Source organism: Boleophthalmus pectinirostris, unplaced genomic scaffold (genome assembly GCF_026225935.1).
Source record: "Boleophthalmus pectinirostris isolate CB_2022bp ecotype Guang Dong unplaced genomic scaffold, ASM2622593v1 HiC_scaffold_1, whole genome shotgun sequence".
Classification (NCBI taxonomy): domain Eukaryota; kingdom Metazoa; phylum Chordata; class Actinopteri; order Gobiiformes; family Gobiidae; genus Boleophthalmus; species Boleophthalmus pectinirostris.
In genome coordinates, this window is record NW_026570970.1 from 37,477,328 (window position 1) to 37,493,010 (window position 15,683).

The window sequence follows — 15,683 nt, forward strand, 5'->3', positions numbered from 1 at the left end:
TATATAATACATATAATATAAACATAATTTATATAAGTATGATTATATTGGGTGTCAAGAGGCTTGGTGACCATGAACTGTCACCTTTTCTTGACTTGAAGACGTCTCTTTCAGCCTTTGTGACATCTGGGTTCTCCTCACCACATGTGTGCTCTTGTTCAGGGTCATACTGAACCTCATCTTCATCCACAGACGTATATATGAATGGACATAACTAACGCTGTAGCCACCATGTTCCAAATAGAAAGTTCTCCAGGAGGCTCTTCCGGCTCCTTCTGTCTCTGGCTCCACCTGACTTATGTTAGGATCTTGTCGTCCTTCTCTCTGTACCTGCTGCTGTGAACCTCATCATTTTCATCTTAAAATATACGTATTAACCTGCGACACATGATCCTGATTATTATTTTTATTTTTTTTGGCTGTTTTGTCTGTCCAAAAAATCCTATTCATAACATAGAACCTGGCTCTAGATTCACTCCTGTAACCGTGAGCTTCATGAGCTTCATTTGAGCGGCGCCAAACGCTGTGGGTGACGTCACACTCACTTCACAGTGCATTTCTTATATACAGTCTATATCCTCATCCTCAGACAAACTTTGCTCAGCTTCACTTTCCTCTCTGTCTTCAGAATCACTGTCATGACCAAAGATCTGATCCAGCGCCTCATAAACAGTGAACCTGCTCATGTTGACTGATGCTGCAACAGAATACAGCTGATAATATCTCACTAAAACCCTGTTTATATATGACAATGTTTATTTTAGATTCAAAATGTATCAGTGTGCTGCAAGAAAGAGACGAGTTCACGTGGGTGAAGACGACCTTTTTATGTGTGTGTGTGTGTGTGTGTGTGTATGTGAATATACATTCTACGAGAATGTTTGAGTTCACGTGGGAGAGGGGTGGTGAAGGGGGCCTGTGTGTCTGTGTGTGTGTGTGTGTGTGTGTGTGTGTGTGTGTGTGTGTGTGTGTGTGTGTGTGTGTGTGTGTGTGTGTCGTGTGTGTGTGGTGTGTGTGTGTATGTGTGTGTGTGTTGTGGGACACACTGAGCCATATTTGATCCACAGAGCAGCCTACAGCTTGAAAGTGATGCATAAAACAGCCACTATTCTCTACAGGGTCATTTTTGACCCGTAACACCACAAATGTCACTTTTTTTTTCCAGACCTTTACAATTTACTAAAATGGTGAAAATTAATTTTGTTGCGTTAAAATAGTTGTGTCTGAGGATTAGATGAAGCCTCGTTCCGGTACAAAAAAGCAAATGGTAGTTTTTACATACCTAAACTTGAAAACAGGTCAGTTTTGACCCGGACACAATATAAGGGATTTACTTACCTGGGCGCCTTTATACTGAGGTTAATTGGCTAGATTTCAAATAGATTTATGGTGGCGTTGTTGCAACACTTGTTTTATATATTATTATTCCAAATTGTTAACCTCTCGGTTGCCACAGTTCTTTACTACAATTTGAACTTAGAATAACTTACTGCAAAATTTGAGTAGAAATATCTGTGTTCGATGTAAGGAACCCGAGGTGAAATCTCCACCATGCATTCTTTGTTTTTGATCTTTGAGGTATTTGTATATGAGACACATGGGATGGATGGGCCATCAAGACTAAACACTAGGAGTTTTGATAGCTGTTACAGTCATAGCCTTATTTTTGAACAGTTCCAAATAATTAACTTCTTGCTATAAACTTCATGTCCACATCTTATTTTGATAAAACAAGAAGAAACCTGCCTGAAAGAAGGCAACTCAATGCCCAGTATAAACAACTACACTATGTTTCTCTTATCAGATCAAATTAAGACAATAGGGGATATTGCACACTTCAGCAAAGACAAATACATAACCAGACTGTGCCTGTTTCAGAGTGCCACAGGTGTCACAGGGGGGCGCCAGTCACAAAACCTGTTGTTGTGTTCTTGGGCAAGACACTTCACCCACATTGTCTCGTATGAAAGTGGTGTATGTGTAAGTGATGGTGGTGGTCGGAGGGCTGATGGCGCAGATTGGCAGCCTCACTTCCATCAGTCTTACACCACTGAGTGCTGAGTGACTGAATAATGATCTGTAAAGTGCTTTGGGTATCTTGAAAGGCGCTATATAAATGCAATGATTAATTAATTAATAATAATTAAAAATGTAACTTTGACTGTTTTTTGCTGCAGCACTACATGTGAGGCTTTCATCCTGCTCCTCCTACCCCGCTTTTCGTCTACCTGGATGATATTCTGATTTTTTCCAGAGACCCTTTGGAACATCGCCAACATGTCCGCCAAGTCCTACAAAGGCTTCTAGAGAATAAACTATTTGTGAAGAGTGAGAAATGTGAGTTCCATGCCAGTTCTGTCTCTTTTCTGGGTTTTGTAATTGAAGGTGGACAAGTTAAGGCTGACCCTATGAAGATTCAGGCAGTCTCGGAGTGGCCCCCTCCCTGTAATCGCAAACAACTACAACGGTTTCTTGGCTTTGCCAACTTTTACAGGAGATTCATTCGAGATTACAGCAAGGTTGCACTTCCTCTCACCAGTCTAACTTCCACGAAACACCCATTCCAATGGACTCCGGAGGCAGACTATGCTTTCAATAAGCTTAAGAGGCTATTCACTACTGCTCCCATCCTGATTCATCCTGACCCGTCAAAGCAGTTTATTGTTGAGGTTGATGCCTCAGATGTGGGAGTCGGAGCTGTTCTCTGCCAGCGCTCTGACTCAGATTTTCGACTCCACCCCTGTGCTTTCTTTTCCAGGCGGCTAGCTCCTGCTGAACGCAACTATGATGTCGGCAACAGGGAACTCTTAGCAATCAAACTCGCACTTGAAGAGTGGAGACATTGACTGGAAGGAGCTGAGCAGCCCTTCGTTGTATGGACTGATCACAAGAATTTGGCCTACATCCAGTCTGTTAAGAGGCTGAACTCATGCCAAGCCAGGTGGGCTTTGTTTTTTGGGAGGTTCAAGTTCTCCATTACGTACCGCCCTGGTTCCAAGAATATAAAACCCGATGCTCTCTCTCGTCAGTTTGACCCTTCTGAGCAGTCTGATCCTGAGACCATTGTACCTGTCAGTTGTGTTCTTGGAGCTCTCTATTGGCAGGTAGAAGTAAATGTGAAAAAGGCACAGGAGCCCGATCCAGGAGGTGGACCACCCAACAGACTCTATGTCCCATCCGCTGTACGCAGTGAGGTCTTGCAGTGGTCCCATAACTCCTTTTTTGCCTGTCATCCTGGGGTACAGCGCACTTTGTCCAGCCTCAAGCGTCATTTTTGGTGGCCAACTATGGACGCTGACACTCGTAGCTTTGTATCTGCTTGCATCATATGTTCCCAGAATAATCATCTCACACACCCCCTTCTGGTCACCTCAGGCCTCTACCTATTGCCAATCGTCCCTGGTCACACATCGCAGTGGATTTTGTAACCGGACTACCCCTCTCTAACGGTCAATCTGTCATCTTGACCATTGTAGACAGATTTTCTAAAGCAGCTCATTTTGTGGCCCTCCCTAAACTGCCCTCAGCTCGAGAGACTGCTGACCTCATGGTACAGCACGTATTCCGCCTGCATTGCATCCCTACTGACATTGTCTCTGACCGGGGTCCCCAATTCATCTCCCAGGTTTGGAAGGCGTTTTGTCAATCTCTGGGTACCACCGTCAGCCTCTCCTCTGGTTTCCATCCACAGACTAACGGTCAGACCGAAAGGGCCAATCAAGACCTGGAATCTGCCCTTCGCTGTGTGGCCAGTCACAACCCTGCATCCTGGAGTTCACACCTACCTTGGGTTGAGTACGCACATAACTCTTTAACCTCCTCTGCCACTGGTCTCTCCCCTTTTCAGTGCTCCATTGGCTATCAACCTCCTCTCTTGTCCATGGATGAGGTTGAAGTTGCTGTACCCTCCATCCAAGATCACATGCAGAAGTGTCGTAAGATCTGGAAGGAGACCAGGAAGGCCCTGTTGCATACTTCATCTCAAAATAAGTCTTTGGCTGACCGTCATCGCCGCCCAGCACCGAAGTACACCCCAGGTTAGAAAGTCTGGTTATCTTCAAAACATATCCCTTTAAAAGCTGAATCCAAGAAACTGTCACCCCGCTTCATTGGGCCGTTTGAAATTGAAAGGGTGAAAAATCCTGTTTCCGTTCGCCTCAAACTTCCACAAGCACTACGTGTTCATCCTACCTTTCACGTATTCCAACTTAAACCTGGCTACTCTAGTAATCTGTGCCCTCCTTCCGAGCCCCCTCTGCCCCCCCGGTTGGTTGATGGTCACCCGGCTTATACCGTGAGGCGGATTCTGGATGTCCGTCGACGTGGACGTGGGCTCCAGCACCTGGTCAACTGGGAAGGGTACGGCCCCGAGGAGCGGTCTTGGGTTGGTCGTGCCCTGATCCTGGATGCAGACATGCTGAAGGAGTTTCATCGCACTCACGCTGACCGGCCTGGTGGTGCGCCAGGAGGCGCCCGTTGAGGGGGGGATACTGTGAGGGTTTCATCCTGCCCCTCCTACCCCTCCCTTCCCTGCTCTTTCTCTCCTTACCCTATTTGTTTTTTCCTGGGCGGACCCCAATCACTCACCTGCTGAGCTCCACTCCTGATCCTCGTCAACTAATCATCTCCTGCAATAAAAGACCTGCTGACCTGCTCTCCAGTGCCAGATCGTTCTGTCAACCAAGTGGTGAACTACTCAGGCTTTTTGTGTTTTTGAGCATTTTTGAAAATTTTCACTCTTACATGTTTTCTTTTATCCGTTCCCCAGTTCTTCCGTTTTGGAGCCAGCCTCATCCCATTACCACCAGTTTCTGTAAGCCTCCAGTCAGCCTCCATCTCCACAGACCTCCCATCTGCAGCCAACCCGGACCCGTCCTGCCTCCCCTGGAATCTACTCCCCCGCCAAGACTATTTTTGTAAATATAATACGTTTTTTCCCTCTGCATATTTGGGTCCGACCAGTGATTCCATAACACTACAGCATGAATTTTAAGTTCTGTGAGGGAATTACTGAATGTTCACTGTAGGCACACAAGGATTAGGGTTCCAGACAGCAACCGATATGCTTTGAATTGTTGAAACAATTCTTATCTAGTTAACATTGATAGTCTCTGATCAATTATCAGCTGGATAATTTAGGTCCGTAGATTTCAGCTCCTTGTTGAATGCAACATTTTGAGGACTTTTCCATATTCAAAAGATATAATTACTTTGTTCATCATTCTGAAGCGCATGAACTAACACATGCTGCTGTTAGGTCAGATAATTCACAGCAATAATGTGACACAGCACAACTCTCCAGACAACACTCAGATCTTTGTCTCACTGCAGCAGATGAATATGGACCAGTGGATTCACTCTGCCACTGTATCCAACAGATCAGTGTGTGGATACAAAACGACTTTCTCCAGCTAAACTTTGGCCCACAGAAACAAAGAGACAGTGTGAGCAGTCATCTCCAGTCTGTGTCTCTGGAACCTTCAGACTGGAACCTCTTCACCTAAAAACATTGAGAAAATTTAATTTCAATTAATATTTACATATTTACAAACAAACTAAACTAACTAAATGGCTGGTTTTAGCTGCATTAAATATCAAAGCAATGACACTTGAAACGTGTGTGACGTGACAAGACGAATAATGCACGAGTAATTAGTTTAATTGTGGTGCAAAAATGCATTGGGTTGTGGCCGTTACTAAAAATACATAAAGATAAACATGCGTCACAGTTATTATGCAGTTAAAGCACATGTTTAAGACTTTCTTTTGTCTCTTTACGACTGCACTATTTGGAGTTTTGTTTTTTTTACTTGCTGTTGCATTAACCCTTGTAAGGTCTTCGGGTCTGTGGGACCCTTTTTCAGTTTTTAACTTCAGAAAAATTATACAAAGAATAATTTTTTCAGCCTGAGATTATTTGGCCTTGGCTCATTTTGAGTGAGGAACATGAATCAGAAAAAAAATTAACTGACCCCCCCTTGATTCCACCCACTACACACTTATATTACATACGGGGTCTTTGGGTCCACTGGACCCAGAGCTACTGAAAGTATGAAAGTCATAGCTCCTCATTTGCCCTTTCTCCTCTTTGGGCCTGTGTGTGTGTTTTGTATGTGGTGTGTGTGTGTGTGTGTGTGTTGTATGTAGTGTGTGCTGTGTGTGATGTGTGTGCACCCAACACTATCTGCACCCACATCTCACCCTCTGTCTGAATAAATAAATGAATGAATCTAGAGTTCCCCATAAACATCTCTGTCAGTGGAAATCCCAGTCACAACTGATCATGACGGTGATGAACACCATGATGGTGATGTCAGACTGCGATGGAACTGATTCTAGAAGAGGCAGAGGGTTTTGCTGGTGCAGCTGAGGAAGATGTCTCTGAGAATGAAGATCAAATTTGTGAAAATTCAGGGTCAGAGAGTGAGTTTGAAGAGGACGGGGACAGGAGGGTGAAGATCAGCCAACAGAGCCAGGAGCCAGGAGCAACCATGAGCAGCCAGCAAAACACAAGCAGACCTCAGCCATAGGACCAGTCTGCATGAGAGGTGAGCTGGTGAGCAGCGAGACACAGGAGGGAACAATGTATGATTGAGAAAAGATGGAAAAATTCAGTGGTGTTCGACTTCAAGACAGGGCCTTCACACGGCTGCCAACATGATACTGAAGGCGCCAGGGCCTACACGCTCGGCAGTCACACATGTAGATGACATCACGTCTTCTTTTGACATTTTCATGCCACCCCAGATCAAGAACATGATCCTGGACTGCACCAATATAGAAGGAAGGAGTGAGGAAGGGAGGAAGGTTTTTCATGAAACTAATTTAGATGCCTACTTTGAGATTTTTATCCTTGCCAGTGTTTTCTGTGTTTTTCTGTGTTTTCCTGTACTTCTTACACTTGGTGTTTCACCAAGTGTAAGAAGTACATCTGCAATAGACACAGTGAAACTCTGCCCCTCGTGTGATATATTCTGTCATGAAAATGTGTTGTTCAGAGAGATGTTGTGTAAACTCACCTCTCTAAGTTAAATTTCTGCTGAAACTTAAATGAATAGTTCACTATTGTGTTGTGAGAACTTTTTTCATTTGTACATTGTTTGATTATTATCCAGTCATGACTGTTATATGATGCATTTCTTTATTTTGTTCTATTTTAATAACCCTAACCTTTACAAAAACGAGTGGCCTTTTTATTCATAAATATAATTTAACAAAGGTAAAGGGAGGAAATTTAACAATAAGTTGTTAATACTACTTTCAAATGAGATGAATTAAGCATCTGCTGAGAATTTTTACAAAAAAAGGTTTAAATATGATGATGTAAAAGCCCCAAAGTGCAATGGGTCCACCAGACCCAGCAGGACTCCCTGTGTAACAAAACAAAGACCTTACAAGGGTTAAAAACACAAAACAAGTGAGCAATTCAAATGAAATAAAGGAAGCAGCTCTGAAATTTTTGGTTGGAGGAACTATGGGGGTGCCAAGTTCTTCAGAGGGGGTGCACACTAAACATGTTCATTTAGAGCTTTTTATGAAAGCGAGTGCACCCCCAACCACCCCCATCACATTTTATTTCACTGTTTTACACAAGTTTAAATGCCTCCTGTAGTGATTTATAAAACCTAATATGGAATTCTTGTTTTATTGTAGTCTCATTTTCAACACTCTGTGGTTTCCATTGGAATATTTTTAGTCGAGATTGGACATCCTCTGAAAATGGGGCAAAAGTCTTTGTGGGAGCTATGGGGGCACTGGACATTCTAGGGGAGGCTAGTCCCCCTCAAGCCCCCCCCCTGCAACACTCCTGTTTTAAAAAGACTAGATGAACAGTGCATTTGACCCCAGACTTGGCTTCTTCGTCTTTCAGAGAACTTCCACAGAAACTCACCAAAATGAGCCAAAAAGGGGTTAATGTTTGGAGCTGTGTGTGATCACCCAGAGTTTGGAGCACAGGTGCCTTTCCTGTTTACAGCAGACTTGTTCTAACCCGTCAGGGTCATTTTTGACACAACTTGTTCTTAGTTTGTCACAATAATATAATGAAAATGATCCTCTGAGCTAATTCAATAGTTAAAATAATAAACAAAATAAATAAAAGTTTATTCATGGCAGTAATTTCTCGTAAAGCTCTTAAAAAATAGGTCAGTACCTTGTTCCTGACAGAACCCATTCATTATGATTCATTTACTAATTTGGTGAGTCATTACCCATGTTTAGTACAACCCATAACATCATGAAAAGTTATCATAGTTTAAAAAAAAAAACTAAAAAAACCCCACAAATGTTCCTTTTGGAACATCGTACAAATATAGATAAAAAGTAAATATAATAAATATCTCTTCATTATGTCACATCACATCATATTGTCTAAATTAATTTTAAAGTTGTCAACAGAAACAGTTGTGAAGACACAAAACAGAACAAACCAGACTGGAAGGAGTGTGCTCATGAAAACAAAGGTTCTGCTCTGCCCTTTCAAGCCTTTCATATGACTGGAATCAGAATAATTAGTTTAAATACAGAGTATAAACTGCTGAATACCTGAAGGGTGTGTGTTTGCAAAGACACTAATCAGAACTAATTCTGCCCCAGTTCCTTGTACTGTGAACAAACCCAGGAACAATACAGGAGCAACAGTGTTCAATTATCATTCAGATGTAATTATCATACTGGGATTTTTACAGTTGAGGTGTGGTTCTGTTTTAAAGAAACTCATCAATTCACACATTCACCTGTATTATGAAACTAGAAAATTACATCTGATGAAATGACTAAAAACTCCGGAGAAACTTTTTTTTTTTAAAGAATTATCAAAATTATTATTGATCTAAAAATTTGAATTTTTTTTTTTCCCCACTATCCTCTTCTCCACTCTACAGCCGAGCTCTTAAGATGTAATATCATCTCTGCAGGTTTAACGGGGGAAAAACATAAATAAAAACATTTCTGCAACACTCCACATTAAATGTTCTGTAAAGAAATAGACTTTTGGTTAGTGCTTCAAATTAGTGTAACTTAAATAAACATTATTTTGATTAGAGTCATAACATTTATAACATTATAACAGATAATTAACTCAATTCCTCATTTCTCATTTAAATTAATGTAATTGTTATAACAAAAGTGTTTCTAAAAACATACATTGATATTGTGTGTTAATCCCGTTTCCAGTTCACAATGTATTTGTTTACAGACTTTCAAATGGTGGATTATTTCTTTATAATTGCCATCTTAAGGAGTGTAAGGTAGAAAAGAACAAACTCAAAGCTCAAAGCCTGTTGGTTGAACTGTGACAATGACCTAAAACATTTAATACAACACTTCAGTCGGGTCATTATTGTGAATTCTAAGTTTGTGTGAGTGTGAAGCTCGTGTGAAGTGGGTCACACAGTGGTTGTCTAAGTGCAATAGACTCCAGAAAATATACACAATATTATTATATGCAGTTAATTGATGTTATGAGCCGTAGAACTTAGAACTTATTCAACTCTCTGCAGCTAAAAACATACTATTAAAAAAACAACCAAATGTTCATAGTACAAAGAGCTAAACATGTTTGTTTCATTTATCGTTCATTGAACAGTAAGAGAAGACAGTAATTAGTATTAGAGACCAGAGTTTGTCACTGTTGTGTTTGACAAGACACAAGACCAGTTTGACTTTGTGAATGTGTCTGTTTAGTTCTGTGGAAGAGCCACATCACTTTGCAAATAAAATTCACATCATATTTTTGTGTGAACCTAACAGCCCTGAAGTGACAGGACAACTCCAGGAGTCGTGCTGCTGTCACATTAGAACAGAGACATTAGATTAGTGAGTCCTGTTATGTCAATATCATTTTACAAATATATCAATTGTCTGAAAACCATAAATTAAGTTTCAATGTGTTTAATTCTTGCCTTTTCTAGTAAAACCATGTGGCGCCTGTAGCTTTTCACATCAGTAAGATTAATAGGAAGTGTGTGATCAGACTGTAGATCAGATTTGAAGCAGACAGGATTTTAATTGTTGTTGATTTTAACGTGCATGTGTGTTGTCCTTTAAAGCCTATGGCAAGGATTTTTTTTTTAGATTTAGTTCACGGTTTTATTTTAACACATGTCACTGGTCCTACACAGATGCATGGACACACTTTAGACCCTGTACTGTCTTATGGTCTTCCTGTGGACAATATCTTTATTGGTGATGCCGTATTCTCCGACCATAGTCCTGTCATGTTTGATTTTAAGATGCACAGTGATGTGAAACTACTTGGTCCTATGTGCCAGAGATGCTCTATAAAGCCAGAGACTGTTGTTAACTTTTCCCCTCTTTTTATGGAATCTGTTGACCTGAGTGCATCTGTGTGTACTTAGGAATTAATGAACTCTTTTGTTTTGACCTGCTGTGATGTATAAACACATCAAGAATCTCGGACTTCTGGTCACTGCACAGTGCATACTGGGAAGGATTTACTGAAAAAGTGAGCATCAAACCTCCATGTTTGATTTTACAGTGGGATGCGTCTATTGACAAAGTCGATCTTTTCAAGTCTTTTGAACCATATCACTTTTGTTTATGGTTCCAATATTGTCATATTTTAGTTTTGGGATTCGGACATCTTTAATTGTGTGGTTGTGGAGCGCCATCAAAGCAAAATCCCGATCCCTCACTCAACTTTGATTATGAATTTAAAAAGTCAACGCCAAAGTGAAAGGCACCAGCTGTTTGCCAAGAAACACCTTCCACTGCAAAGAGACCAAGACTTAATGTTTCTGTAAAACTACAAGAACAAGAAAGTGCAGCTCAGTCTGTTTGTCTTCTGTACTTTTCACTTAACAAACAGGATCCCTCTTTGATGACGCTCCATATACAAAATGTTCGCTGCAAACTCGGGCTGATTTAGGCAGCCAAAGGTTTCCTTTTTGCTCCTTCCCGTGGATCAATCCTGCCCATCGCTTTCACCTTTCACTATTTTTCAATTCCGTTGGGAAGGGAAACAGTTTGAACAGAGGTTTGCAGTCACACACATCTGATTCCCTTTTGCATTTATGGAGTTTGCAAACAAATTTCTCAAGCCTTTTTCCGCTGTTAGGATCCAACAACCACACAATTAAAGATGTCCGAATCCCAAAACTAAAATATGACAACATCAGAACCAGAAACAAAAGTGATATGGTTCAAAAGACTAGAAAAGATCGACTTTGTCAATAGACGCATCCCACTGTAAAATCAAACATGGCAGTTTGATGCTCACTTTTTTGGAAAATCCTTCCCAGTATGAATTGGGCAATGACCAGACGTCCGAGATTCTTGTTGTGTCTATTGGACAATGTTGCTCCACTGAAAACTATGCAACCCAAACCCAGACAAGAGCCATGGCTTAATAACACAACATGCTCAGCGATGCAGGTGGAAAAGTGATAACTTGGAAGTATCTTAATAAAGACACAAGACCGCTGCAGGCTGTATCAAAGCACTGTGGAGAGTGAAAAAAACTAAATATTTCTCAGACCTGATTCCAGAGAATTTCAACAAACCCTGTATTCTTTTTAAAACAATTGGTTCTGTGTGTAACCCCCATCCATCCACCACTCTGAAAATGACACTTGAGATGTGTGAACGTTTGTTTTATTCTTTAACAATAACGTTGCTGCTATTAGAGCTAATATATCTTCTCTTGTGTCTACTTTTAACATTGGCCTAATTGCACAGTGCTCTGCTGTTTTTACTCAGTTTGAGCCTGTGTCACTGTCTGTGCTCACAGGGATAGCTGACAAATTAAAGCCCTCATCCTGCCCCACAGACCTAGTCCCACCTCGCTTTTTTAAAGAGGTTTGGGAAACTATTGGTCTTGATGTTAAGGAGATCATCAGTAGCAGTCTCTTTTCTGGCATTGTCCCATCCCTTTGTCAAATGGCTGTTGACTGATCAAGAAAACTGGACTCGACCCTATAATTCTGTCTAATTATCAGCCATTTTCCAAACTTCCTTTTGTAGCTTTTTTAAATGCAAATGGAACTTTTGACACTTTCTAGTCAGGATACAAACCATTTCACAGCACAGAATCAGCACTTTTAAAGGTTTTTAATAACCTGTTTTTAATAACTGATTGACCATACAACTCTTTTAAAATGTCGTGAAGACTGTGTGTGGGTCAGGACGACAGCCCTGGACTGGTTTAGGTTATACCTGTCTGGGCAGTAAACCTCATCCTCCACCTCATCCTCTGCTCCTCTGTACAGTGGTGTTCCCCACGGTGCAATTATTGGCCCAATTCTATTTATCTTGTACCTCTTCCTACTTGGTGAGATCTTTGAAGTTCATGGCGTCCCACTGTCACCAACCTTGGTATCATGTTAGACAGTGATTTTAAATTTGATAAACAGATAAATGGCGTCTTAAAATCAAGTTTTTATCATTTTTGGCTTTTATCCAAAGTCAAACATTTTTCACCTTCACAGGTCTTGCACGCTTTTATTTCATCACGCCTGGAATACTGCAATGCACTTTCATTCATTCACTTTATTTGTCTGACCAAGGTACAAGGTACAAGGTACAAGTTTATTATTATTATTTTCTTTTTTTTATGGGAACCAAAAGACAAGAACATTTTACATCCTTGCATCTTTGCACTTTCTTCCTGTTTGATTTCGAATAGATTTTAAGATTTTATTGTTTGTTTTGACTGGCACCACAATACATCTCAGACCTCATGCAAATTTACACCCCTGCACGTGCTCTAACATCTGAGGGCCAGCGCCAGCTCGTGGTGCCTATGACGAGACTTAAAACCAGGGGGACAGGGCCTCCTCTACGGCCAACTTCAAGCTGGAACACCCACCAAGTCCGAAGCTTCCCCCAGTGAAGTGCTCTGTGTCTTTTATTTAACTTGAAATTTTATTTTTATTATTTAATTGATTTTATTTTGTTAATTTTATTATAATTTGCATAAATGCTTTATCCGTTTCTTGTTTTTTTATGATTTGTCTGTGCAGCAGTTTGGAAACTGTCATGTTTATAAAATGTGCTATATAAATAAAGTTGACTGAATTGGAGATTTAAAGGGTTACATTTGAAAAAAACAAACAAAAAAAAACAACTTGACCTGCTGTGTGAATTGTGAATGCAGCATAAGCACCATTGTTGTTAATGATCCTCATCACATAACTCTCAGGTTATTTATTCCTGCAGTTTTCTACACGTTATGTCTCATGTTCTCCTTTAGGGGACAAATAAAGAAAAGGTAATGATTAAAAAGAAATAAACTGTTCTAGTTTTAATAATAATAATAATAATAATAATAATAATAATAATTATTATTATTATTATTATAACTTCATAAAAAACTTCATAAGAACAGATTTTGGAGCTGTTTCTATGAAAAGTCTCTTAATGTTCAATAGAATTCCTGTGTCTCTTGATTGAGTTCAACTTGGCTAGAGTGCATGGCTCCATCCTTCATAGAAACTAGGTTTATTTATTTAGCATCTCACAAACAGCTTATTAAGTGTCCATGCTTTGTTGTTTCATCTGTCACTCAGGGCATTGAGTGGGTGTGACACATTCTCAGATTATGAATTTGGTCAGAATAAAAGACTAAACAGCCACAGCCCATTCAAACCTGAAACATATATAAGATGCAGGTGCATCTCCAAACTACAAGAGATCTAAAAGCAAACACAGAGGAAACTACAGAGAGATCAACATGAAGAGACATATACTGTTTTCTCTGGCTCTAACTCTGACTTTTTGCAGCTCAGGTAACATTTATCATAGTTATTAAGACTTTATTGTTGTTGCTATTGTTGTTATTTATGATTTACATTATGTTAGAGTTTATTTGACTTTTCAATAGACAATGTTTAACTATTCACATTATCCAGTATGAATTGTGTGGACAGGCCAATCTCCACAACCAGCATACTGCTGTGTACTTGGTACAAGTATTAATAGAAACATCATATGGAATCATGTCATATTAAAAGGGATGAACATTTGTGTTTCTTACTTTGTATCTTCTGGTATCATTTACTTGTTTTTCAAAATGATGGGTCATTTTTGGGAAATGTATAAATCTGTTCATTATGAATTATGTTTCTTTAGAATACTTGACTCTTCTTGTAGTATGAATGTATTTGTGTGTTTTACCAGGACAGTTAAAGACTTACAGACGTGTTATAACAGGGAACATTATTTATGCACTTAAGAGAGAAGCATCAGTGTTTTATTATAAATGATTTGTGTTGTGTTTCAACAGGTTCTACAATCAGCTGTGACACTTGTAAAGACTCCCCTGATCCAACATGCAAACAATCATCAGTGAAAGACTGTACAGCAACAGAAACCATGTGCTTTGTATCAGCAACACAAAGTAAATTTTTATCACACATGTCATGAATATTTTCTTTATATGAAATGACATAATTTGTTTAAAATAATTTCCAAACTTTTATTCCTTTTTAGTTACTCAGGGTGGAACGACTACTACCAGAATAATAAAGAAATGTGCAGACTCCTCGCTGTGTCCAGTTGCAGACACACAGACATACTCCTTAAACACTGGATCTGGTCAAGTGTTTGCACAAGCCACCTGTTGTAATGACCAAAACAACTGCAACAAAGAAACCCCACCATGTGAGTACATTTCATTTAGTTAAAAAAGACAAAAGTTGAAAGAAGATGAAAGTTATATCCATTAGAAAATAAAGGTGTTACTGTGGTTAAAGATGTAGTGATGTTCTGGTTTGTGTTGCAGTGCCGTCGCCTCCTGGAAACAGCTCAGTGCAATGCCCGACCTGTGATCCTCAGACAGGCACATGCACTACTAATGTAACATGTAATGAACTGGAGACCAGCTGCTTCCAAACTACAGGTTTGTCTGAAATCAGAGGAATACACTTGTTATTTACAGGACTTGTGTATTTGTTTCCTTCTTTAAAGCTCATAAATAACATGTTTAAAATAATGAAAGTAAAACATTTCAACTAAAACTTACAATTTCAGCAACAACAACTTCAGCGTCCAGTCTCCCAGTCCAGGGCTGTGCCTCAGCAAATACTAATTCCATCTCTGTTCTCATCACATTTCTACCTGTACTGTCCGTTTACAAAAATGTGACTAACATCTCCATCTTATCACATACTCCTGCTCCAACAACAACTACTCCTACTACCAACTACAACTACTCCTGCACCAACTACAACTACTCCTGCTCCAACTACAACTACTCCTGCCCAACTACAACTACTCCTGCACCAACTACAACTACTCCTGCTACCAACTACAACTACTCCTGCACCAACTACAACTACTCCTGCTCCAACTACAACTACTCCTGCCCCAACTACAACTACTCCTGCCCCAACTACAACTACTCCTGCCCCAACTACAACTAACTACTACCTACTACAACTACCCAACTACAACTACTCCTGCCCCAACTACAACTACTCCTGCCCCAACTACAACTACTCCTGCCCCAACTACAACTACTCCTGCTCCAACTACAACTACTCCTGCTCCAACTACAACTACTCCTGCCCCAACTACAACTACTCCTGCTACAACTACTCTGCAACTACAACTACTCCTGCTCCAACTACAACTACAACTACTCCTGCCCCAACTACAACTACTCCTGCAACTACAACTACTCCTGCACCAACTACAACTACTCCTGCCCAACTACAACTACTCCT

General features: G+C 40.3%; 1 long non-coding RNA gene across 1 annotated transcript; it reads left to right on the forward strand.

Annotated features, from left to right (window-relative positions):
• The first annotated feature begins 13,617 nt into the window (after positions 1-13,617).
• LOC129407692 (uncharacterized) lies at positions 13,618-14,612 on the forward strand. The gene is made up of 3 exons (XR_008631674.1): positions 13,618-13,745; positions 14,243-14,356; positions 14,449-14,612. It is a non-coding gene; the product is annotated as an uncharacterized LOC129407692 (long non-coding RNA).
• Positions 14,613-15,683: the final 1,071 nt, after the last annotated feature.